A 26,331-nucleotide genomic window follows, 5' to 3' on the forward strand; every position below is an offset into this window, starting at 1 on the left:
CAGTGTGAGATAGAATCATTGCATATGAATATGACTTGGGATTTTGTTTCCTTGCTTGTTGGCAAGAAGTCTTTGCCATGCAAGTGGGTGTACAAGCTAAAAAGTACCCCTAGACACCCCAAGCCGGCATACAAGGCTAGATTGGTAGCAAAGGGTTTTAAGCGTAGGAGCATGGTGTTGACTTTGATGAGGTCTTCTCTCCTATGGTTAAGATGACCACCATGTGCTTAGTCTTGGCTTTGGTTGCATAGCTTGACTTGGACTACATTCATAAAGTCCTTGAGCACTTTTGCATGTAGGACGTGAAGCCTATTGGCTAACCATTGCCTTCTTATGTGAAGGTATCACAGGCGGATTGTTCACAAACAGATGAGTAGAGGGATGAGATGGCCAAGATTCCCTATGTATCCACAGTGGGCAGTCTTATGTATGCCATGATAGCCACTCGTCCAGATATTGTCTTTGCAGTTGGTGTTGTGGCACATTATATGGCTACACCTGGCAAGAAGCATTGGGATGCCATGAAGGGTATCATGAGGTACCTGAAGGGCACTACATATTTGTGCATATGCTATGGTAGCCAAGATACAAGAGTCATGGGGTACACTAACTTTAATTATGCAGGACATGCAGACAGTAGAAAGTCCACTTCTAGTTATGTGTTCACTTATGCTCGAGGTGCTGTTTTATGGATGTATAAGTGTGAAAATGCATGGCCCTTTCTACTACATAGGCCAAGTATGTTGCAACCAATGAGGCTTGCAAGGAAGCCATTTGGTTGGGCCATTTGGTTCATGACCTTGGTATTGATGCTATCCCTACCATGCTTTCAGATTCTATGAGTGCTATTTAGTTAGCCAAGAATCCGGCCTTCCATGCGAAGACGAAACACATTGAGGTGAGGTATCACTTCATAAGTGGGACCGTTGAAGACAAGTCTGTTGATCTTGTCAAGATCTCGATTGATTAGAATCCTGTAGATTTTCTCACCAAAACCCTCTCTATGGAGTGCTTTGCCTTAGGAGATTGATGGGCATGGGATGAGATGACGTCTTTTCTCGTTCTGTTGTACATGTGTACATGTTGTATTGTCTTTTTTTTTTTCTTTTTCACTCCTCACTAGGGAAGATTCACCTTTAAGTGGGAGGTTGTTGGGGGTAAAGGCACCTCCACTTAGCTGCATGTGTAGTACTACACTGATAGTACCCGAACCTGCACACTGTAGGTGGCAGGCACCCATCACCGTCACTTTTTTCTTTATTCTTTTAGTGATAGAGGAATAAAGGGAAGGCTGGTCACACATTGTGACTATTGGAGTTCCTACATTGTGAGGCTCTCTCTCTCTTGCTCTTGCTCTCCCACCATAGCTCTCCTGTGCAAGCTTCAATCCTTCTCACCTTTCACCATGGAAATGTATACACCATATGCTTGATTGATGAGTACTTGGCTTCTTTACAACTTCCATGAGTTTTGTAAGCTCTAATTGTTGCAATTTGAAGGCAACAAGGAGTTCTTGCATGGCAATGAGGTCTCTATTTCTATAGTTTGATTAGGGTTCTAGGGTTCCTATTTCTCTTTTGTCTCTACTCCTCTCCTTATAGACATTGTCTATTTTGGTTACATCATTAAGTACGTTATTAATGTTGGATTAATCTAGGGTTGAGATGCTTGCCATGGCTTGGTATATTCTCTAATCTTGGATGCCTTTAGCAAATGCCTTGGTTAGAACCTTCACATTTGGTCTTTCTACGAGTGGAATTTTATTATGCAAAATTCACACCTTGGCCACGCAATCCTTCATACTCTCTTCTTCCAAACATTCTACAATCATTAGCCATACAATGAGGTTGTTCCCCATATCTAGCTTTGGCAAAGTGCATTATGAATAGGCACTACTGAGGGTAGAGAATCACCATTTTTTTGGGAATGTTAAACCATGCTCTCCCCCTCTTATCAAAGCACAATCCAAAAGCTTGTGTGCTTTCTTTGAGTCTATTGTGAAATCATTGGTCTCATGTACATGATCAACATGGATCATGATGACGTGATTACTTTTTGTGATCTCATAATAATAATAATACATTACTAATTCTAATATTTAATATTAATAAAGATAAAATTAACATTAATTTTTTGAGAGCTCTTGTGTTGTTAAACTGTCAAGAATCTTTAATATCTTAATGGGCTCATCGTGCTATTTACAAAGCCCAGAGGGCACAATAGACATGGTCAAATGGATGATCCTAGTTACATTTGTCACTTTTCTAGCTTCTGCGTGAGTCTTTTGGGAAGTGAATTCTTCTTGGGTGAAGAACTCAACCCTAAGACTATCTCGTTGTCATGTGGCTACAGATTTAGTGAAGGAAAACCCTAGGAAAGACCATTTACACAAAAATTCAACTACATGTATATATGATAATATTTGTCCTATTTTCATGAAGTGATAAATATTGTGGACACATGGCAATGAGTCTTTGCAAGGCTTTTTAGGAATAGAACTAGTCTCTAAAATAGTTTGAGCATCCAATATTAAGTTCTAATGACTTAATGAGAACTTCGAGCAAATCTAAAGACATGCAAGGACTTATCTTGCGTGGTATAAGTCCTCCAACCCTAACAATATAAAAAAGTTGCATGTTTATAGAAAAGTAGAGTTTACAACTATTCTAGGAGTATTGCATAATTGTGCCCATATTAGCTTGTTGATAAGTTTGTTTTATTTGTTTTGAGTACCTAGATGACCCTGTTTGGAGTTCGTATAATAAAGTTATTGCCAAAACAAGTTGTAGCTAGGCCCTACATAAAAATAAAAGAAAAAAGCAAGGCAAGGGAGACAAAATAAAGCTTTTATGTTTAAATAAGGGTAGAGAGAGTATATATGAAGCATAGATGCAAGAGATAAACCATGGGGTATCATTTGAAGCTAATGTATAATGGATATTGGGTTATGAAATTATAGTTCAGGGTTCATGATAAAACATGTCCCTCAATCAATAAAAACTATAAATACAGATTGTATGTGTCTTCATTTTTATATTTTCTTTCTTCTTTTTTCTCTTGTAGCCAAAGACGATGTCTTCTTGACAATGCTGACAAAATTCCTTAACATCTTTTGTGAACAATGATACCATATATGCAACAATAAATAACATGTATGTAGCAATAGGAAGTGTTATTTGCAACCTATATGAAGAAATAAGAAGTACAAGAGTTGGCTTCTCTAAGAATGCATAGAGCATAGAGCAAACTGTAAAGCTAGAGGGGGTGGAGCTATTTCAATTGCATTGAAGGGCAGATAAACATGGATGCAAGAGAGAGGGATAGTATGCTTATATATATATGATGATGGGGTAGATGTGAGTATGCTTTGTGGACTGAAACTATTAGAGTAGATTGCAAAAATAATGCAAAAATACTTGATGCTACCTTATGATCTAGGTAGAACTACAGGCTATGATATGCTTCAAAGATTTGATAGGATAACTCTACCTTATGATTAGGGTGGAATTGTTGGCTATGATATGCTGCAAAGGTCTAATGGTTTAACTATACCATTTCATCCAAGAGGGTGTATGGATGGATACATGTTATTTAGGCTACATAAATGGTTGATACCATACAATTTGGGAGTGAAAAATGGATTGAATACATGCTTATATGGGCGATATGAATTCAGGTTTATGATCTAGGAGGATGGTATTATGCTCATGAATTACGCAACAATACTATTTGGGTTTGTGATCCTAGAGGTGATAGTATGTTTCTATGCATGATACTATGGATGATTACTATGTGGCCATTTGAACCAAGAGGATTGAGTAGTGTGGCACATGACAAAGGATGTGCAAGTTTAGAGGGGGTGGATATCATGTGGCTATAGGTTCAATGAAGGAAAACCATAGAAATGACAATTTACATAGAATTAAACTATATGCATATGGGATAACTATCTTCATAAAGTGATAAATAATATGGACAGATGGTAAGGGGTCTTTATAGGGTTTTCTAGGAATAGAACCAATCTTTGAAATAGTTTGAGTATCCAATATTAAGTTCTAATGAATTATGAAAACTTTGGGTGGATCTAATTCATGTAATGAGTTAACTTGAGTGGTATAAGTTGTCCAAGCCTAAAAATATAAAAAAGTGACATATATAGAAGAGTAGAGTTTACAACTATTCTAGGAGAATCTCGTAATATTAGTTGCATAGACTTATTGATTAGGTGTGTTTGCTTCATTTTGAGTACATGGATGACCTTATTAGAGTTGATATGACAATGCTATGTCTGAGTTGTAGCTAGGCTCAAGGCATGCACAAAAAAAAAAGCAAAAAGTAAGATTTTATGTTTAGCAAGGGTAGAGAGAGTATATATGAAGCATATATACAAGGAAGAAACCATGGGCTGTGATTTAAAGCTAATGTATGATGGATATTTGGTTATAAAATTATGGTTCATGATTCATGATGAAATATGTTCCTAAGTCAATGAAAACTGTAAATATTGATAATACACATGTTCATCTTCATCTTTTCTCTCTTCCTTTTCTTTTGCCAAATCCTTGTAGCAAGAGTCTATACATAATTGCATATATTTATTATACTGAGTACTGGGGACTAGATTTGTGGAGTAACAATGAGGTGGTTACAAATTTCTACATTGTGATCCACTTGGGGAAATATGGACTCAAAAAAGGCCCTTTAGCTTAGGAGCTAATTATTTCTTAAGCAAGAGAATTATGACCTGCACCAATGGGAGAGGGGGTGGTGTGTACAAAAATTTATCCACTCACTTTTCCTCCTTTCACCCACAAAGTTTGTTTTCCCAAAATTTAGTGGTTTCTCAAATTTAACATTCTAAAAATGTTGTTTGGGTTGACGGGTTTTGGAGGGAGTTTTAAAATTTTTTAATATAGCTATTCGAAATTTGTGGATCATGGCCAATTTATCATATGGATATTTGTCCCAACATAAGGGGACATGTATCTTGAAATGTGGCACAACTTGCATTGAAAAGTAGCTAACTTGTTGTTTTAAAATATTGTTTTTGACCTCTCACATGTGGGAGTTGAACCCCCTACCTCTAGCTCATGGGCCCATTGGCCTATGACTATGCTAAGGGGCCGATCTTGATTTGACATGGAAAAATAAGGATGATAATCAAAAGTTCAAATTGGATATCTTTTTCTTTTTCACAAAAAAACCACCCCTAGCTTTCACAAAACCTCTTATACCTTCATCATAGCATCTAAGCCCACTCCAAAAGGGCCTCATAAGAAATGGTTTAGGGGAGGATTACTTTTTGTAATCTCGAAAGAAATATTAAGCTCTCCATTGCAAGTCTTATTGCATACCCACAACGGTGATGCCTCACAATCACAACTTGTAGATACTCTTGTGTAGCCTTCAAATTTTCAAAATCCTTGTTGTTTGTCAGTCATTTTTAAAAGTCTCGAAGCAGCTTGCTATGCTCCTTTTAGATGGCTGAGGTGATTTTCACTTCCTAAGACAAGAAGTTAGAAAATTTCTCTGAATTAGCTTCTTACAAACCTCTAGATGTCATGATAGGAGTCCCTATGTGAAGTCCTTCAGGTGCAAGTGCATTACCATCCTCATAAACATTTTTTCATTAAGAGTTATATTGCAATGGTCACACACCTCTCCACCTTGTTCCCAATAACTTTGGCAAAGCTGTCATTAGAACCATTATTTGCTTTATGAGTGGATCTCCTTCCATAAATGGTTGTTCCATTGTAGATTACTACATGTGAATCATTTGTAACAATATTAGAAACTAACTCTTTGGTATTTTTTGGTAGATCAGTGGAATTGCCTGGCTCATACTTGAAACAGAATGTTGACCCACCACTAGTATACTTGTTACATTGTCTTCCTTTATTTAGATAAAAGGTAGAGGAGTGGGCAATAATGCTATTAAAATTTGCTTCCCCATGTTCCAACTCGTTCTTTGTAGGATTTCCATGTCCTTTACAATATTGAAAATCATTGTTTTACAATTTGGTAATATTTTGATTGACCAAGCTAGAATTTCATACACTTGACCTTGAAAATTGACCTTTGAAGCTCAATGAGGATCTCTATTTGAAAGAAAGGCTGATGCATTTGTTTCTTTTGCCTAGTATACAATTTCCTCTTATAATGGATCCAATGATAAGTTTTTTACTTACCAAAGAGAAGAGCTCTTTTACAAAGTTTTAGGGCTTTGTGTAGTTCTTTCTAATGACCCCACTTTGGTTGCCTCAACAAACCATATTCATCTATGGGTGCATCATAATCAAAATTTGTTGCTATGATTGAATGGTCCACCAACTAAATGCCCCAAGTTGGTTCCACCATGATACATGTGGTAGTTTTGATATGTTGTCCCTTTCATGAATAACCGTGCCACAACAAATGCAATGTCTTGTATGAGTCAATGAGGTTGAAAAAGTCCACAATTTGGGCTTTGGGAAGTTTGGTTAAGGTATCATAGTAAAATCCATTGTATGTGCTGATAACTACAAGAGGGGCATCTTTTTGTCGGCACATCACCCATAGCACTTTTGTGTCAAGGCCAACAACCATTCTTGCTGTGCCCAATGCATATGTCACTTTTACCAGAGTTAAAAAAAAAGGCTTCCAAGCCTCCCTTGAGTCTTCAAATAATGTTGTTTTTCCAAATGTACTTGCTTTTGATTCAATGTAATGTGTCCTAACCAAAACATGCTTTGAAGATAAACTTTGTGCTTAATCATACATGATTTTGAAGAAGTGCAAAGACAAAATCAATGCTATGTAATTACACAAGTGATATGGCACACACGAAAAAATAAATGCATTAACAATTGTTGTGCCTAGCTTGACTATAAGTGCATGTGCATCATGCAAGATGCAAACATAATTCTTTGATTAATTAGAATCCTTAACCTCACGCCTCATTGCTTAGTGAAGAAAACTAGTTGTACTGCTCTCCACCCATCCAAATCTCACAAACACTCGGGAAATAATGGTTCTCATGATGTTGACCAAGGTACCACCACCATCTAGTGGTGCCATTAGCAACATTGTAGTTGTTCTTCCTAATCCTATTCATATATCTATAGGTATGGCACAACCACCCTTGATACCCCCTCAAACAATTCAAATTCTAGCTTGTACAGTGGCTTTACCCACTTAGGATACCTACTATCTATTTGTATAGCAGAAGTCCAAACAAAGATGTTGTCATGGATTTTCAGGTAAACTAGAAACCCTTAGTAAAACATCTTGTATATAGGATTTGTTATGCTTAGTTGTTTGTATGAATGTTTATCTTGTTGCTTTCTAGGAAAATGTTTTCTTGGACAAATTGGAGGTAGACTTTGATTTTTGTTGGACATCTCAAAATAGGTATATCTTCTTATCAATATCCTTGCACATCACTAGAACAATGGGTTCACAAGTATTTCACATTTCACTTTTTGTTAGATACACTACACTCGAGGGTCATCTCCTAATTTTCTTCAATTATTTTCATGCCATGGTTGGGTTCATGCGCTTATTGTGTTGAGCACTACTATGGAATGATACCTGCTACAACTATATGTAGTAAAACTTAGATGCACACACACACACACACACACAGACACACACACTTGAGCAAGCACCCTTTATTGTGCATGCATAGGTCTTCACATGCATGAGAGTTGGGACATTCATCACCAAATTAGGAGCTTTAAATTGAGAGGGAAAGGAGGTTGGGTGAGTTTGAGGGTCATGAAGGACTCCTTTAGTCACATGAGATGGGCTTAGGGAGAACCATTAAAGGTGCTTATCTCCTTGTATACTGCAACTTGGCAACAATATTCTTTGCCATTCTTCACATTACTCTCATTGGATTAGCCTATGCTCATGTTCTTGTCTTAATAGCTCTTTCTCCAATTTTAAGTGAAGAGTCATACACTCAAGAATCGAGTCTTATGCTTTACGAGAATTCTAAAGTGTACCATCAAATACACCACTTGTCGGGACCTAAAATGGGCCTGACAATGGCTTTCTCACTCTAAGCTCACTACCAAACCTCGCACAACCAACCCCCACGACCCCATGGCCCTGAGTGATCGACTAAAACTAGAAGAACTCTCTCTAAACACTAATATATTGCATTATAGTTCAATTAATAAATTGGCTACTCCAAACTCCAAGTAGGAGTACCCAACATAAGGTGTCTAACACACCGCATAAATGTGACATAAGGTCCTCCCCGATTGATTACCGTGGCCTCTAATCACGAGCGTATTGACCCTGTTATGGATTGGCCCATCGCTCTCTCATCTTTTTGCACGTGTAGAGTAATGCTTGCATGCTTAAAGTGGATGAAAGGTATACAAGAATTATTAATGAAAAAGACAAAGTGAAATTGCAACAAACAATCTTTCAATATTTGCTCATGAATATGCTCTAACAATATGCGGTGTTATTACACAAACCCAAGGGCACTCACTATCCCAACTCATGCTACCATTGAGTAAAAAAATAACACAAGAACAAGCTATACATGATATGCATCAAATTTTGATCTATTTCAATAATATCTATGAGAATTTCAATCATATGACATTGGGCCACCTTGGGCTACCAAATACCATATTTATATAGAAAAATCCTTGTTTTTTGATATTTAGAGTATACATATGAGATATTTTTATATTTTTTATTTTTAAAGATTATTCTTAGTATACTATTAATTATTGGTAAATTTGTACTATTCTTTACTAATGTTTTCTAATATTTGACTATTTATTTTATAAAAATAAAAAATAGAAAATATAAACTAATGAAAATTAAGTTCAAGCCTTTCTTTATTCGCCACTAAAATTGTTTTTCATTTTGATTTCTTTTGCTATGAAAATTAAATCACTTACGCTTAGACCACTTAAAAGCTATAGGTGCCATGCAAAATCGAAGGATGCTGATGCTTGAGATAATTGCTAACATGCTTGAAAAATCCTCCACTAACTCGAGCAACGTACCATGAATATTATTTTTCATGCCACTCACTTCTTCCTCTCTCACTCCCATCCCCCTTCCCTCATAGATACATGCTTTATGTGTGTAAGAAGGGAGGAGAGAGAAAGACTAGAATGTAGATGAGAAATAAATATTGAAAAACCAGCATTCTTATTTATTTGATTCATCACACGAGAGTGGTATTATCGTGTAAAGGAGAGAGAGTAGGCTCCAAGCATGTGATCAAAAGTGTCAGATGATGAAGATTCATGAGGAGAAGAACAAGAAATCAAGTGCCATAATTTTATTCTTTTCTTTGGTATACATTTTTTCTCCTTCTTCCTCTCTTTAAACAATTAGGTATATTAGAAATTGCACCCCTTTGAGGCCTACCCAAGTACCCCTTAAAATTGGTCATGCCCAATTGATTTTGGAGCCTTTTTTGTCCTCGGCTACCCTCTTCATGTTCCTCCATAAATGAAGGTCTCTTAGCATGTAATTCCACCTCAAACCCATGGAATTAATGTCTAAATGATGGTTGGATGCTTCTTCCTTGTTTGTGTATTGGACTTTACACTCTGCTCCACCTTTAGCTTTAAAATGACCTACATCGTGTGCCTCAAATACTCAGCACAAACGACCACTTTGAAGCTTTAAATATTCTTCCACTAAAAATGCCTTATATGTCCACAAAAAATGCTATAGAATTCCACAAATGCATCTTAAAATATATATTTCACATCTCTTCTCTTTGCTGCAATATTTTAGCATTCAATTGTGTTTTCCCTAGTCCCTCAATCTCTAATTCTTTCTACCATATAAATGCAACAATCACGCAATAATTGTCCTGAGAATGCACTACTAGAACACCATACCTACTTGAATCCTTAGTTTTCAACATTTTCTCAAGTTTTATCACAATATTTGCACAAGCTAATGCTTTATACATACCATCTATATGTTCAACATTAATAATCCACATGTCTCCCTTAATTCCTTCATTTATTGCTTGGCAGCTCTAGGATCTTTATAACCCTTTGAAAAGAAATAGAACTATCAGTAAAAAGTTCAACAAAATTGGAAGAAAAAACACCATTGCTAAGAGGGGAGAATTGATCCCACCCTGTACCATTGTTGTCCTATAAGAGAGTGGTACCTACTAAAAATCCAAATATTTCATAGGTAGAGGGGCATCTAGTAATGTATCTTTGTTCCTAGGATGATTTACACATAGTGTCATAAATTGAACTACTCTAATTCCATCTCTACTATGAACTCCTGCATAGCTGGAGCCATTATCCATCACCTTTGTCTCCATTCAAGTCTTTGTAATAAATGGATGACTCAATATAACATCATAAGAGAAAATTTTCTACACAAAAAAAATGAAAACCTTCATGTGCATTGCTTATAGATAACTTGATATTCGGGCATGCAACATAAAGTTCCTATTGAAGTCTGGTTGTTAGCTGTCATCCATTAACCATGTTCTCATGTCAATTGGCCACATTTCACTTTCATTAGACTTTGTGTACAATAACATTAATCTTTGACCCATGGTCAAGGAAGGAAATACATGGAGTAGCCATCTCACCTATTTTGATCACTTTCTCAGGTGGTAGTATGGGTCCAATGAGGACTAGAAAAGTGATAGTGATAAACCAGGATAGGTGAATTGTAATCTACATGTCACACTAGCTGAGTTCTCTTTACAACATTCAGACATACTATAGCATTCTCTCCATGAGCCTTAGCTTCACTCTCATTGAACAACTCCTCAATCTCGATACCTTGTCATTTAGCACTCTACACCACTTGCCTCTTCCTCTTTATGGTATTTATGATCTCCTCATGGAATTCTTCTTAACTATTCCTAAGATTTTACCTAGAGTGAACTCTAGTTTATTGTTCAAAATCCAATTTTCAAGCACTCTCTTGAGGTCAGTAGCATTCTGATATCTATAAAGAAATTATAGCCAGGTTGTTTCTTGGGTCACGCATCCTGCTTCTTCTCTTTTCTCTGTGTATCATCATAACTTGATCAGAACTTGGTCTAGGAGGGAGAGCAATAGACTCACCCCCTCTAAACTTCTTAGACATACTAGGAGCATCATCATCCCACCTTTTCTTCTCCTCAACAAGTACCTTAGTCCTTGCTAGGTATGCATAGATAGAGTAAGTATCTAGCATTAGTGCATCCCATCCAATGAATTTTTTAATGCTTTGCCTTGCACTAGATAGCTCTCATTTTTCCCTTGTGTGCTGTGTCTAAAGCAAAAGTACATAGTTTTGACTTACTCTATGGTCTCTTCCCAATTTGCATACCATAGAAATAAGTATAACCTCTGGCCACATAATAATTTTGTGTAATCATGTCCTCAAGTGTCTATTTCATTACTTTTTTACCAAAGTTTGGAGTCATATGCATACCAGTCTTTGTTAAGTAGATTTAACATTTAGGCCCCAAAACACCAAGTTCTTTCTCCTAGCATCTTTGAAAAAATAACAATCCTTGCACTGATCTTCATGATTGTTGCCCCAAATACATCTCCTAACATATTCCCTTCTAGGAGACACCTATGAAGGACCTCTCTTTTAGGCATTGTAGATGGCCTTGCAATTCTAGAAACAACAAGATTTAGGTCTCTTAAACTTTAATTACCTCATCCATACTATCATTCTTGAGTGGCAAAGACATAGAATGTGGTGGCATAGCTATAGGCATTGGCTACAAGCTATAGATCTAGTACTACTAGCATAATTAGGAGAGCTTTTGGAAGAAAGATTGGAGCCTATGGGTCTAAAGACCAACTAGTAGGATGCAAAGGACGTAATCACTACTTTGGTGAAGCAAGAGATATGAAAGTCTAGACTATGGAATGGTATGGTTTCTCCTGTTTCTGTGCCTTGTACTATTCCAGCTATGGCTCTTGTCTCTATGCCTACATTGTCTAAGGCCACTTGTCTTGCAACATCCATCTCATTAAACCTCAACTCAAAATCTCATAGTAGCTCTGTGGACACCAAGCCATTGTTTGGCTTATGTATCTACTCGCAGAAACTACATCTTGTATCTAGCATAATATCTTCTAGGAAGCACTCTTTTTTCAAGGATTTTTTGAAGGTAAGCCAAGATGGACTTGACAAGGCATAAAGCTTGTTGATGTGCGGCTTTAGGAAAGAAGTCACTAGCCACACAAAATATCAGCTCACATATGCACTAGCACAACAAAGAACTCCACTTCAATTCATAAAGTTTCAGATAGCTTGAGACATTGTGTCCTTCAAAGTGTTTCCTTTGATTTTCCATTGCTTCCATAGCCTTGGTAGCCCCAATGTCATACTATGCATTGGCTTATAGTTGAAATTGGTTAAAAATATATTGCAAATGGTGTTGTTGTTGTTGTTGTTGTTGTTGTTGTTGTTGTTGCATCATGTGGTCATTAAGAGTCCATAGAAGCCGCTTCAACTCATCACTAGAATTTGGTAAACTTGCTTATAGAGGCAGTTCTCCCATCTTGCTCACAATGTGGACGTAGCTTTCACATTGGGTTCACTAGAGATGTCAAAGGGAAATCCCATCGAGCCACAAATTTGTAGGGAAAAGAAGTAACAAGATAGAACATGGAAAGCTATATACTCCAAGCAAGAGTCTCTATGGCGACATTGAAGTGAAACTCTCCATGAATAAATCATTGTGTTTAAGATTTTATAGTAGTCAAAGCACCTTTAAGCCAAAGCATAATCATCAACATACCATCCCTAATTCAAGTCCTTCAATATGTTTCCCAAAATTAGGAAATTCCATCTTCATTAGAATAAGAAGGAAATAATAATTTCCATAATCAACTTCTTATGAAGTGTATGATCATCCAATTGATGTAGGATTTTCATATTCATCATCACATGAATTCAATGAAAGGTTCAAAAGCTTTGAAACATATATGAATGTAAGGTTGTTGACTTTTGGCAAGCCTGTTCACATTCTATAAGAGGTGTTCCCTTCATCCATTAATAGGCATCAAAAGACCCATTGAGTTTGTTCAAGGTTTCGTTTGTAGATTGGGCAATGGTGGAGTGGGAAGTCATGCAACAACTTTGAGAACTTTGATTAGGTCTCCTTATCACCAGTGTAGTCAACATGCATAAGTCTCTGTTCTCCAAGTTCTTGAATTAAGGCTTCAAATTCTTCTTTCACACATGATGCCATTGAAAAATATGCATAGTGCAAAGGTTTCCTAATCTTGTTGACTTGTCTAGTTTGGTTTGATCATATGAAGCATAGTCTTTAGCAAAAGAGGTGTCAGCTTGCCATGCAACTGCAGTTACCATCATGACATTATGAGCTTCATGCTACACATATAAATTTCCACTATGGATATCATGGAGCTTGTTGTCAAATGACCAAGTATCCATAAGGACAACTGTGTACACCTCATAGAATCCATCATCTAGTCTTCTGATAAAAACTTTCACTTTCTCAACATCTTGGTCCCATCCTGAGGCTAATAGAGTGGTGTGCTCGATGATCTGAGGGATAGTGACACTAGTGGAAATGGGGAACAAATTCAAGAGGGGCATGGAAGGCACGGCCTCCATGTAGAGGCACTTCTCTTCGAGCTTACACTCCTTTTTGGTCACCCTCTACCTCCAAAGAGCTAGCTTCTTCTCCAGCTTTTGCAACTTGTTGGCAAGGATGGCCCAAACGGAGGAAGCCCTTTAGTTCCTCTGAGTCCTCTCAAAGATCCCCCCTCTTCCCAAAAAAAAAAAAGTATTAGGCGTCCTTCCATTTTCTTGATTGTAGTCTACCTTATCCCCTGCAACCTCCCTTAGATGACACATTTGGATGGCAGTGGAGTGCTTTCATGGCCACTTCTTTTTCTCATCGAGCTACCATCAATCCTTTTTTCCCCCCCATTACCCTTGATGCCCTCTCCTCTCTATGCAAAAGCTAGCCTAAAAGCATGGTTGCATGTAAAGCATGCTTTTTCTCCTCTCTCTCTCACAAAGGTTTATGGTTGATTTCCCTTTATATACACAACTAATATAAAAAATCCCAAATTTGTTCATACATTTTCTTATGTTTCCCAAGGCAAATAAATATCAATGTATTTTCCTTCATACTAGCATATGTTTCCCAAGATAATTACCAAATCCAAAGGTCTCATGGGATCCCTTTCTTACGGAATGATAAAAACACTCCTTTCTATCACCCTCACATTCCCTTCATCCATGCACAAATATACCAAAAAGCATTGGGAAATTTCCCATCTCCTGACCTTATTCATCTACTAGATAGAACACAAAGCAAATATTAAGATTTTGTGCAAGATCTCATGCTAAAACAAAAACAAACATGTAGAAGTGATGTTGATCTTATTCAAACTAGTCAATTGACAAACATCCTTATTTTGAGGTTTTGAGAGTGAATGAAAAGTGTCATGACATCCACCCCCTCTAAACTTTCTCATCTGCTCTATGGACCACAACTATGTAGCCATCCAGATCAAACACCAATATGACCACCCAATCAAATATATGCATAGTCAATCTCCCACCTGGATCATAAATAAAAATCATTATCATTCTCAACAAAACATGAAAATCCCAATCGCTTCTACCCAGATCATAAGGCAGTATAAGTGGATGGCCTCCCAATCTTCAAACCCCCCACAACCAAGTCCATGAACTCAAAAGGTCATGTGGGGTGGAATGATAAACTACAACCCCATTGCAACATCTTGTATCTAGGAATGTTCCTTGCATAAACCATTCCTCCCAACTTTATCCTAGCATCACACGCATCTTGTTTCACTTTTTTATCCATAGTATTGTACTTATTGTCAATTGTGTCCTCTCTGTACTCCTTTGAAAAACTTGATTCTTGATGTATATGTGTAGTATACAACTCTATTGACTAATAATAATCAACCCTTTGCTCTTTGGACTATATAAAAATAGCCCTATACTATCTTTATGGAATTAAATAAGTAGTACACTTTGTTGGTTGATGTGCAATAGCCCTCAAGAATGCTAATGGGTTGAAAATGATCGTCTATGTCCTCTCTTTGGTGAAATATTTCAGCACTCAAGTTTATTTGCAATAATCCCTAGTCTTTGACTCTTTCTACTAGTGCTTAAATGTGGCAACCACACAATGCATGCCCAAGGAATGTAGTAATACAATACCAGAAGTACTCAAATCCTTAGTTTTTAGCATTTTCTCAAATTTTCTCATAGTATTCGCACAAGTCAATGCTTCATACATACCATCTATATGCTTAACATCATGCAATCCACATGTCTCCCTTAATTCCTTCATTTTCTTACATATGTACTACTTGGCAACTGTAGGCATCTCTATAACCCTCTGAAAAGAAACATAACTATGAGTAAATAGTTTGACAAAACTGGAAAAGAAAACACCATTTCTAGGAGGTGAGAATTGATTCCACCCCATACCACCATCGTCTTGTAGGAAAGTGGTACCTAGTGAAAATCCAAATCTTTCATATGTAGAGGGGTATCCCATACAATAACTTTGTTCCTATGATGATTTACACACACTATCATAAATTTAAGTGCTCTCATCCCATCTTTGCTAATATATGAACTTGTGCATAGGCTAAGCCATCATCGATCACCTTGTCTCCATTCATACCTCTGTTATAAATGGCTGACTCAATATAACATCATAAGAGCAAGTGTCTTGCACAAAGAAATGAAAATATTAATGTACATCACCTATAAATATAATAATATTTGGGCATGCGACACAAAGTTCCCATGTAGCATTGTTTGCAGCTCTCATTTGCCAACCATGTTCCATGTTAGCTAGCCACTTCTCACTCTCATTATACTTTGTGTACAATAACATTAATCTTTGACCCATGGTCAAGCAAAGAAATACATGGAGTAGCCATCTCACATATTTTCCACTATCTCAATGGTTGCATGAGCCCAATGAGGTCTAAAAAAGTGACTGCAATAAACTAGGATAGGTGAATCATCATCTACATAATACAATGACTGAGAGCTTTTCATAACATTTGGACATACTATAGCGTTCTCTCCATGAGCCTCATATTCACTCTCGTCAAACAACTCCTCAATCTAGATTTATCAATAAATATGATAGCCCCTTTCTCTTTATGATATTTATGATCCATGAAATTCCCTCTTAGATATCCCTAAGAGTTTGCATATAGTGAAATCCACTTTATTATTCAAACTTTGTTCTTCAAGCACTCACTTGAGGTTAGTAGTATTCTCAATATTTGAAAAGAAATTATAGCTAGGCTATTTCTTGGGTTGCACATCCTACTTCTTCTCTTTTCATTTTGTATTGTCCATAATGTGCTCAAAAAATGGTCTAAGAGGGAAAACAATAGACTCACCCCCTCTGGTATTCTTCGACGTACTAGGAGCTTTATCGTCCAACCTTTTCTTCTCCTCAAAAAGTTCCTCAGTCCCTTAGGTCTTTGCCAAGTATGCATAGATAGAGTAAGTATCCATTGGTGCATCCCATCCAATCTCTTTTCTTATGCTTTGCCTTACACTAGATAGCTTTGACTGCATCATTTTTTCATTGTGTACTATATCTAATACAAAAGTCTATAGTTTTTACTTACTCTATGGTTCCTTCTCAATTCTCATAACATATGTAGAACCATCAACTCTAGCCACATAAGAGGTCCATGCAATGATGTCCTCAAGAGTCAATTTCGTTCCTCCTTTACTAAAGTTAGGAGTCATAAGCATACTGGTCTCTATCAAGAAAACTTGTGGTACCTTTGAAAAGATCACAATCCTTGCACTAATGTCCATGATTGTCACACCAAATACATCTCCTAACATATTTTCTTCTAGGAGGTGCTTGTGAAGGATGTGCTCTTTTAGTTGTAGTAGCCTTGCAATTCTAGAAACATCAAGCTTTAAGTCTCTTAAACCTTTAATTACCTCATCCATAACATTGTTCGTGAGTGACATAGCTGTAGAAGTTGGTGGCATAGGCTTAGGCATAGACATATAGATAGGGGCAGGTATAGGAGAAGAAGTAGGCATGACATGTATGGACATAGAACGAGGAGCCAGAATTGGAATAGTAGAAGGCATAGAAATAGGAGGAATCATAGGAGAAACCATACCATTTAGCAGTCTAGACTTCCACATCTGTTGCTTCACCACACTAGTGACTACATCCTTTGCACTCGACTAGTCAGTCTTAAGATCCATAGGCTCCAACTTGTCTTCCAAGAGCTCTTCTAATTGCACTTTTAGTTTTGAATCTGTAGCTTGTAGGAAGAATTTCACCTTCTCAAGCTCTATGGTCACTTAATATGTAGCATCTATCTCATTAAACTTTGATTCAAACTCTTGTAGTAGCTTTATCACCACCAAGCCCTTATTTGGCTTATGTATCCACTTTTGGAAACTCCATCTTGTATCCATCCCAATATCTTCTAAGAAGTACTCATGCTTTAAGGCTTTCTTGAAGGCAAACCAAGATGGAATCAAGGCATAAAGCTCGTTGTGATGCATGGCTTTAGGGAAGAAGTCACTAGCCGCACAAAATACTGGCTCATCATATGCATTGGAACACTAAAGAACTCCATCTTCGATTCATAAAGTTTTAGATAGCTTAAGACATTGCATCCTTCAAAGAGTTTCCTCTGATTTCTGGGTGCTTCCATAGCCTTGGTAGTTGCAACCTCATACTGCACATTGGATTGTAGCTACATTTGTTGCACCATCTACTATTGATAGTGTTGTTGTTGTTGTTGTTACATGTAGGCATTAAAATTCTACAAAAGTTGCTTCAACTTATCATTGCAAATGTGGTAAACTTGCTGATAGAGGCAGTTCTGCCATCTTGTTGAAAATGTGGGCATGGCTTTCAAATCGAGTTCACTAGCAATGTTGAAGGGCAATCATGCCAAGCCACAAATCCATATGGAAAAGAAATAAGAAAAATAGAAGATGGAAAGCTATTTGCTCCAAGCAAGTGTCCCTGTGTAATTTAAAGCTCAAGAGTGACATTGAAGTGAAAATCTACACAAATAAATCATTGTGTTTGAGACTTTGTAGCAGTCAAACAACCTTCAAGCCAAGGCATAATCATCAGCATACAATTCCTATTCCAAGTTCAATATCTTGGTCCCACCTGTGGCTAATGGAGTGGTGTACCCAACCTTAGGCCTCCCTCTAGATGTGCTTACCCAACCTTAGGCCTCCCTCTAGATGTGCTTCTCTCCGAGCTTACACTCCCTCTCCTTCTCTCCGAGCTTACACTCCCTCTCCTTGTCTTTGGTCACCCTCTCTCTCCAGAGAGCCAACTTCTTCTCTAGCTTGTGCAACTTGTTGGCAAGGATGGTCCAAATGGTAGGATACTTGAGTTAGGCTAGGAAGCCCTTCAGCTACTCCATGTTCTCTTGGAAACCCCCCTCTCCTCCCAATAGCATGCATGCCTCTGCTCATTTGTCTCGATTGAATTATCCCTTGTAACCTCCCTTAGATGACATGTTTGGATGGTAGTGGAGTGCTTTCATGTCCATTTCTTTTTCTCGCCAAGTTCCATCAATTCTCTTTTTCCCCACTATTCTTGATCCCCTCTCCTCCCCATGCAAAAGGTAGCCTAAAAACATGGTTGCATGTAATAAAGCATGCTTCCTCTCCTCCCCTCTCTCATGCCACAAAGGTTTATGATTGATCTCTCTTCATTTAAATGTTGAAGTGTCCTCCTTGCCCAAGAGTAGAAGATCATGCCCATCAATGCCATCATGAGCAACCTCAACACATCATGAAATTAGACGCAACTCATCTAAAACCCCTCAACTTTGTTCACACATGCTCTTATGTTTCCCAAGGTAAACAAGTATCACATAATTTTCCTTAATATCAGCATGTGTTTCCCAAGGTAATTGCCAAATCCAAAGGTCTCATGACATTTTTTTCTTATTAGATAGAACATAAAGAAAACATTAAGAGTATGTACAAGCCCTCATGCTGAACAAAACCAAACCTGTAGAAGTGATGTTGATCTGATTCTATCCACTCAACTGACAAACATCCTTATTTAGATGTTTTTTAAGAGTGAATGTGTAGTGCCATTACATCCACCCCCTCCAAACTTGCTCATCCACCGGATGGGCCACAATTATATAGCTACCTAGATCAAACACTAATATGATCACCCAACCAAATATATGCATAGTCAACCTCCCATTAGGATCATAAAGCAAAATCACTAGCATTCTCAAGAACAGATGACAATCCTAATCCCTTCTACCTAGATCATAAGGCACTATAAGTGGATGATATCTCTCCATCATCAAACCCTCCACAACCAAGTCCATGAACTCAAAAGGTCTTCCAGGGTTGAATGGTAAATTGAAATCCTATTGCAACATCTTATATCTAGCAATGTTCCATGCATAAATCATTCCTCCCAACTTTATTCTAGCATCACATGCATCTTATTTCACTTTTTAATCCATATTTTTGTACTTAGTGTCAACCATAGAATCATTCTACACCTTTGAAAAACTTGACTCTTCTTGCATATGCGTAGTACACAACTGTATTGGTTGAAAATAATCAGCTTTTTTCTCTTTGAACTATATAAAAACAACCCTACACTCTACTTGCTGACTTAAATCAAGAGTATATTATGTTGAACACATGCCAGGGAAGGTACCAATACAATACCAGAACTAATAAAATCCTTAGTTTTCAACATTTTCTCCCTGTCACTATATTTGCACAAGTCAATGCTTCATACATACTATCTATATGCTCAACATCATGCAATCCACTTGTCTCCCTTAATTCCTTCATTTTCTTACATATGTATTGCTTGTGCAAGATCTAGGCATGTTTGTAACCCTCTGAAAAGAAGCATAAGTACTAGTAAAAAGTCTGACAAAACTGAAACAAAAAAAATCAGGTAAAAACAAATCCCACATTATACCATTGTCATCCTATATGACAGAGGTATTTAGTGAAAATCGAAATCTTTCACAAGTAGAGGGGCATTTCATAAAGTATCTCTATTCCTAGGATGACTTATACACATTGTCATAAATTGAAGTGCTCTCATTTCATCTTTGCTATATGAACTCATGCATAAGGGGAGCCATGGGATGCTTTCAATCCTCATAACCTAATGGTTGCTCCACGTACAGATCTTATTGTGCAATTTACCATGAAAAAATGCATTCTTTACATCAATTTCTTGCAAAATCCAACCTTTGTTGGTTATTGCCAAAGAAATCACACATCTAATAGTGACCATCCTAGCTGTTGGAATGAAAGTCTCTTCATAATCTATGCCATACGTTTGAGCATAGCCTTTTTCCAACTAGCCTAGCCTTATATTTGCTAATAGAACCATTTGCATTATGCCTAATTTTTTAGATCCACTATAGTAAATAGCTTTCTTGCCCTTCTTCAACTAGCCTAGCCTTATACTAGCTAATAGAACCATTTGCATTATGCCTAATTGTTTAGATCCACTTATAGTAAATAGATTTCTTGCCCTTAGGAAATGGTACTAGATCCCAAGTCTTATTGGCCTCTAATGCATTGATCTCCTCATCCATTTCTGCATCCGAATGAGCATGATCAACAACATCTTCAAAAAAAGTGGGCTTAGTATCCTGAACCACCTTTACCATATAAGCATAATGGTGAGCTATATAACCTTCAAAACCAAATCTTCTCACAAGGTATTTGACCTTGCTAGACTTGCATACTATTGGATCACTTAGTGGAGCCTTTACATTACCATGTGCTCTTTGTACACCTAGTGTCTTCACTGAAGGAATATCAAACTCATCATTACGATAAAAATTAGGGGACAATTTTAACCTAAAGACTATTTTTTGGAGGATATCTTGGCCATTAGGGTAAATTTTAATGGTTAAAACTCAAAAAATAGCCTTATATGCAAAAAATTACATATTTTGGCTCAAAATTCACCTAAAAATAGCTTAAAACTAGGGTTTTCTCATAACATTTACCTAGTTTTCTAAACTCTTTACCATTGATTAGCCAAAAATTTGCCCACCTATCTACAAACTAAAAATCATGGGGATCCCTTAATTTTTACCTTGCTCATCATCCAAACTCTTTAAAAAACTGGATTCTCCATTAAATCCCAAATGACTAGTCTTTTGTCTTTGCCTGCAATACTTATAGATGCACCTAAAGATGTGGGGCTACTCCTCAGTCTCCTAGAGACCAAGGGCTAACTATAGATGTAGTGCTAGATGATGTTCATTGTCCAATAAGGCTTAATTGTAATTCTTGCTTTTTTGTTTCTGCATAACTATCATTATTATCATCACCATATAATGCATCACCACTAGATGCATACCAATTGCTTATCTCATAAAAAATAACATCCCTACTCTCTCTCAGCTCACCTGTGAGATAGTGTTATAACAATGATACATTTTTTATCTAAAGAATATCCAATGAAAATACATTTTTAAAGCCTTTGGATCAAGCTTCTTTCATAGCTCATTTGGCACATGAACATATGCCATACAACCAAACACTTTCAAGCATGACATATCGAGCTTCTTACCTACAAAGCATTCTTCAAGGGTCATTCCATGAACTACAGCTATGATTATTCTATTCATAATGTAGACAACTCTATGAAAAACTCTAGACAAAAATATTTTGGCAAATTCCTTTCAACCATTAATACCTATGCAACTTCTACAATCTGACAAATTTATCTTCTTGCAACCCAATTTTATTGTGGGGTATACTTGCAAATAAACTAGTATCTCTTTATTCCATGAGACCTAAAGAAGTTAGAGAGGTACTCTCCCTCTCCATCTGACCTCAAGCGCTTAACTTTCAAGCTTGTTTTTGTTTCAACACTAGCCTTGAAAGTCTTGAAGTGCTTAAATACATCAATCTTTTCCTTCATGAAATACACCCACAACTTTCTTGAACAATCATCAATAAACATGATAAAATATTTGCTACCAAGAGATATATTTTGTGTAGACCCCCAAAACATCTATGTGCATAACATCAAGTATATTCTTGCTCACATCTCTATCATGTGAAAAAGGTTGTCTTGCTTACTTAACAAATTGATATGCTTTACACACTTTTATGAAATTTTGGAACTTCAAAAGCAAGCAACCCTCTAACCAACCCTTTGGATTACATTAATTTTAGCCTTGCACATTTGCATGTCCAATAGGTTTGTGCCATATTTCAATGTCTACAGCCACTTCTTTGCCTTTAGTATACATTGTAGCCTTCTTAGCAGTAATTCCAATATATAAAGTAAACATGACCAAATCTACTTTCTTTTGCAATCAACTTACATGTATCATTAAATCTTCTACAAAATAGCCTTTTGTATTAAATTATACTTGTAGCCCTTGCTCTACCATCTGAGCAATAGACACTAAATTCTTTGTGGGTAGATGGCATGTGTAATACATTACTCTTCTGACCATTATGCAAAGATAAGAAAACCTTTTCAATTTATAAAATTGGGTGGCATGAATCATCACCATCTCCACATAACTTGGATATTTATAATCTTTCATCTCTCCAAATTATTCAATATGGATGGTCATATGATTAGATACACCTAAATCAATAGACCATACATCATGTGTCCCCTTTCTTGTAATAGCATTCATCATATGTTGCTTAACAAACAAATGCTCATTTTTATCTTCATTTTGTCATGAAGATAATGCATAGTTTTCTTGCTACAATTGACCATTGAGGATATCATTCTCCTTAAAATAATATTCGGCTATACTATGAATTTTTTTACCACAATAATGACAAAACATATAAGAATCGCTAAAATCTCTATTTTTCCATTCACAACTTTCTCTACAGCTCTCCCTGTCTCTAAATTTTCATGGCCTCTTGAAACTTGTATTTCACCAAACTGTTGATTTAACTTGTTTTGCTAGTTATCACCAGCACATTCCATACCACAATCTCTTGAAGAAGATCTACCATGTCTCCTTCTTGAACTTGAGTAAAATGCTTGGACTAGTTCACCACTTCAAAAGTCATATAAGCTGCTTGTGAAATTTTTGCATTTTTGATATATCATATAGTATCATCAATGACTACAGATAGCCAATATATCACCTTTTTGTATTTTACATTCCATTCTTTTCATGGCATTAAATTTTTTATAGTGGCCGAATAATTTAGCTATAGCTCTCATTTTCTTTACCTAAAACAAACTCATAGAGGCCTTTTTCAATAAGAAAGTTTGTCACATGAAACTTATATGATGGGTAGTTGTTCTTGTTCAACTTTTTAATGATGGGGTTTCCACTATTGTATGCCATTATGACATGCAAGGTAGTTTGCAATCTTATGAGTCTAAAACAAGGCCTGAAACAATCTCAGATGAAATGGAAAAGTTTAAATAGCTTATCTGTAAAATATACAATGCTATGCTTGCATACAAATCTCACAAAAATCTGAGATTTTTGCTCTGCCCTACTTCTCGTGCCTCCATAGGCACTATCCAAGAGAAAGAGTGAAACAATGGAAGAGCTTCTTATCCATTTCTTGCTTGCTCAAATCCTTGGTTTTTTTTCTTCACTTCAGCCTTCAAAATCAACCTCTCTCAATGGTGTTTCTCTAATACCATGTAATGAATTGCGTGGTGGGGGGACTTGCTTGAGCTGCTATGCCAAGCACATGCTATACACATAAGAGAAAGCTCACACAAGAATACAAGAAGAGATATATAGGGCAAAATGTTTTCTTGTCGGTTTCTTCTTCTCTTGTAGCCAACTATGGATTTTATATTAGTTTGATTTGGTGCCAAAGCATAAGATGAGAGGGCCAAAAAGTATCTTTCTCTAGAAGAAGAGAAACCAAGATTGTAACAAAAAATTCTAATTGTTGTTATCTTCTCCAAAAGCATCACCTTGTAGGCATTATAATGTAGCCCATAGAAACCAAGTAGCCTTGCAAGTGCTTAATACATAGTATAGGCCATGTTTCTTCCTCTGAGAAGATGGTATGGAATACTAAGAAAATATGAGGATCAATCCTTACCAAGTAATGGCCAAGTGCAACAACTTTCAATGAACTACCACCAGCTCTCGACCCTTTCCCCCATCCCAAGAAATTATCAAAATCTTCAATCTCCAACTACAAAAAAGATGAATGTGAAATGAAAGTTGAAATCAAAAAAATTGATGTATCTTACAAAATTGGAGATAATAGTACCAGTTGATTTTCATCATGCTCTAGCTTAGTTGGATTCCATATATTAATTGATGATGATGTCTCATTGGTATCTTGCAATTCTTTAACATACTCCAATTGCTCTCTTCCAAAAGTAAAAATTCCAAGTCGTCTTGAAGATGGTTGAGCTCCTCATTAGTAATCCCAAAATCTTTCTTAGTATCCTTTGCCCTGTTGAAACAAAAAGAAGGTAACCCGATGGAAGGAAAAGAAGAAGAAAAGGCCAAAAGCGCAAGGACAACCGTTAAAGGCCAAGGCAACCACAAACAGGGAAAGGCGCATAAAAAGCACACCCTAAAATCTTGTAAAAGAGTGCCGGGCTCTCACCTGTACGATTTGTAAATATAGAAGGGTAGTGAAAAGGAAGCAAGGAAGATAGAAGGACAATGGAAAACAGGGCCTGGCCATGTAAAAAAGGGAAAAAGGGGATGACCGCCCAAAAGGGAAGTAGGGTTTTGTATATAAAGTTGAAAAGTGAATGAAGAGCTCATTCTTTGGTGTGGCAAAACTAGTCTTCTTCTTCCTCTCTTCTTCTCTCCTTCTTGCTTGTGTATGCTCTTGAGAGAGGGAGTGTGAGAGTGTGAGGGAGTGAGTGTGTGAGAGAGTGAGGAATCAAGAGGGTGAAGCTCTCCATCTTCTCCTCCCCCCTTCTCCTCTTCTCTTTTCTTCCCTTCTCTTGCGCGCACGGCTATGGAGGATGAGGCTTGGAGATGGAGGAGGCTTGAGGATGCTTGAGCTAGCATCAAGAATCGTGGAGCTACCGAAGTGTGAGAGAGAGGAGGGTACTCGATCAAGCATCAAGGTAAGTTCACTGCATTCGTAGGATTGACGGCGCGTCGGCTAGGTGAGAGATAGCCATGAGAGCTCGCTTGGAACACTTGAAACAATAAGCGGTCTGTGGGTCTTGGCGGTTGAGCGAAAGCTCCCACATTTTGATTCCATTGCCAGGACCAACGGATTCAAGATCGAGCAGTCGCGTGTCCCATATCGAGCATCGAAGTAGGGCATTCACCCTGAAACGGAGCTTGAGATAGGTAGGAAGTCTGGTGTTTTTGATCTTCAGAACAGGTAAGTGTTTTGGAACAATCTGGTTATTAATGATTGGAAAACATGGAGAAATTAGTTCAGTGTTTTGCTTTCGATTCAGGATGTGTTTAGAATAGATTAGCAGTAGGAAATCACACACGAAAAGGTAGAGGGCTGCTACTGTGAAACAGGGGGAAAACCACAGGAAACAAAGGAAAAAATGGAGTAGATGCAAGGTAACGGCATAGGAAACGCCAGGGAAGGAACCTGTAGTGTGTAGGGCAGAACTAGCAGGGTATAAACTCTGGGAGGGCAAGAGGACCCCATTTCCAACCAACGGAGAGCGAGAGAGACAAGGAGTGAGAAAGTGAGCGAGCTGGGCCGACCGGAGCTAGGAGGACATCGCATTCGGCGACTTTAGGTAACCGATCTCGTTCGCCCACTTCAGCTCTGTCGCGGGGTAATCGCATGACCAATAGGATAATACGCCTAGTGAAAATCGAGCAAATCGGTGTGCGTAACTCATCGGACCGACGGAATCGGACGGCCGACCCAATGTCAACGGTCTGATCGGAACAACCCGTTCAATCACTAGACTCGGACCAACTGGTCCGATTGAACGTGCCATGTGGCACTCGGACCAACTTATTCGACTCAACCACTCGGACCACTCGGACGCTCCGACTCGGACCCACCCGGTCTGATCGGTCAAAGTAACACACGTCACCAGTCCGGACCATGTCCGGTCTGATTCCTAGAATCGGACCCATCCATAATCGAACCAGTAAGAATCGGATCAACCGGTCCGATCGGACCGCCTAGAATCGGACGGCCGATTCCTCACACACTCGCCCGTTCGATTCTTGAGAATCGGACACGCGGACCTTAAGACCCCCACTTCGCCCTAACATACCTGGTCCGATCCCCACAATCGGACCACTGGTAAATCGGACCACTGGTAAATCGAACGTCCGATTCCCAGAGTCAAACCAAAACAAAACCTGACCCATCCAGGGACACACTGGGGCACTCCCCCAGTGACCCACCCCCACA

Source organism: Lygodium microphyllum, chromosome 8, assembly GCF_053477565.2.
Source record: "Lygodium microphyllum isolate KBCC chromosome 8, Lygodium_microphyllum_v1.1.10, whole genome shotgun sequence".
Classification (NCBI taxonomy): Eukaryota; Viridiplantae; Streptophyta; class Polypodiopsida; order Schizaeales; family Lygodiaceae; genus Lygodium; species Lygodium microphyllum.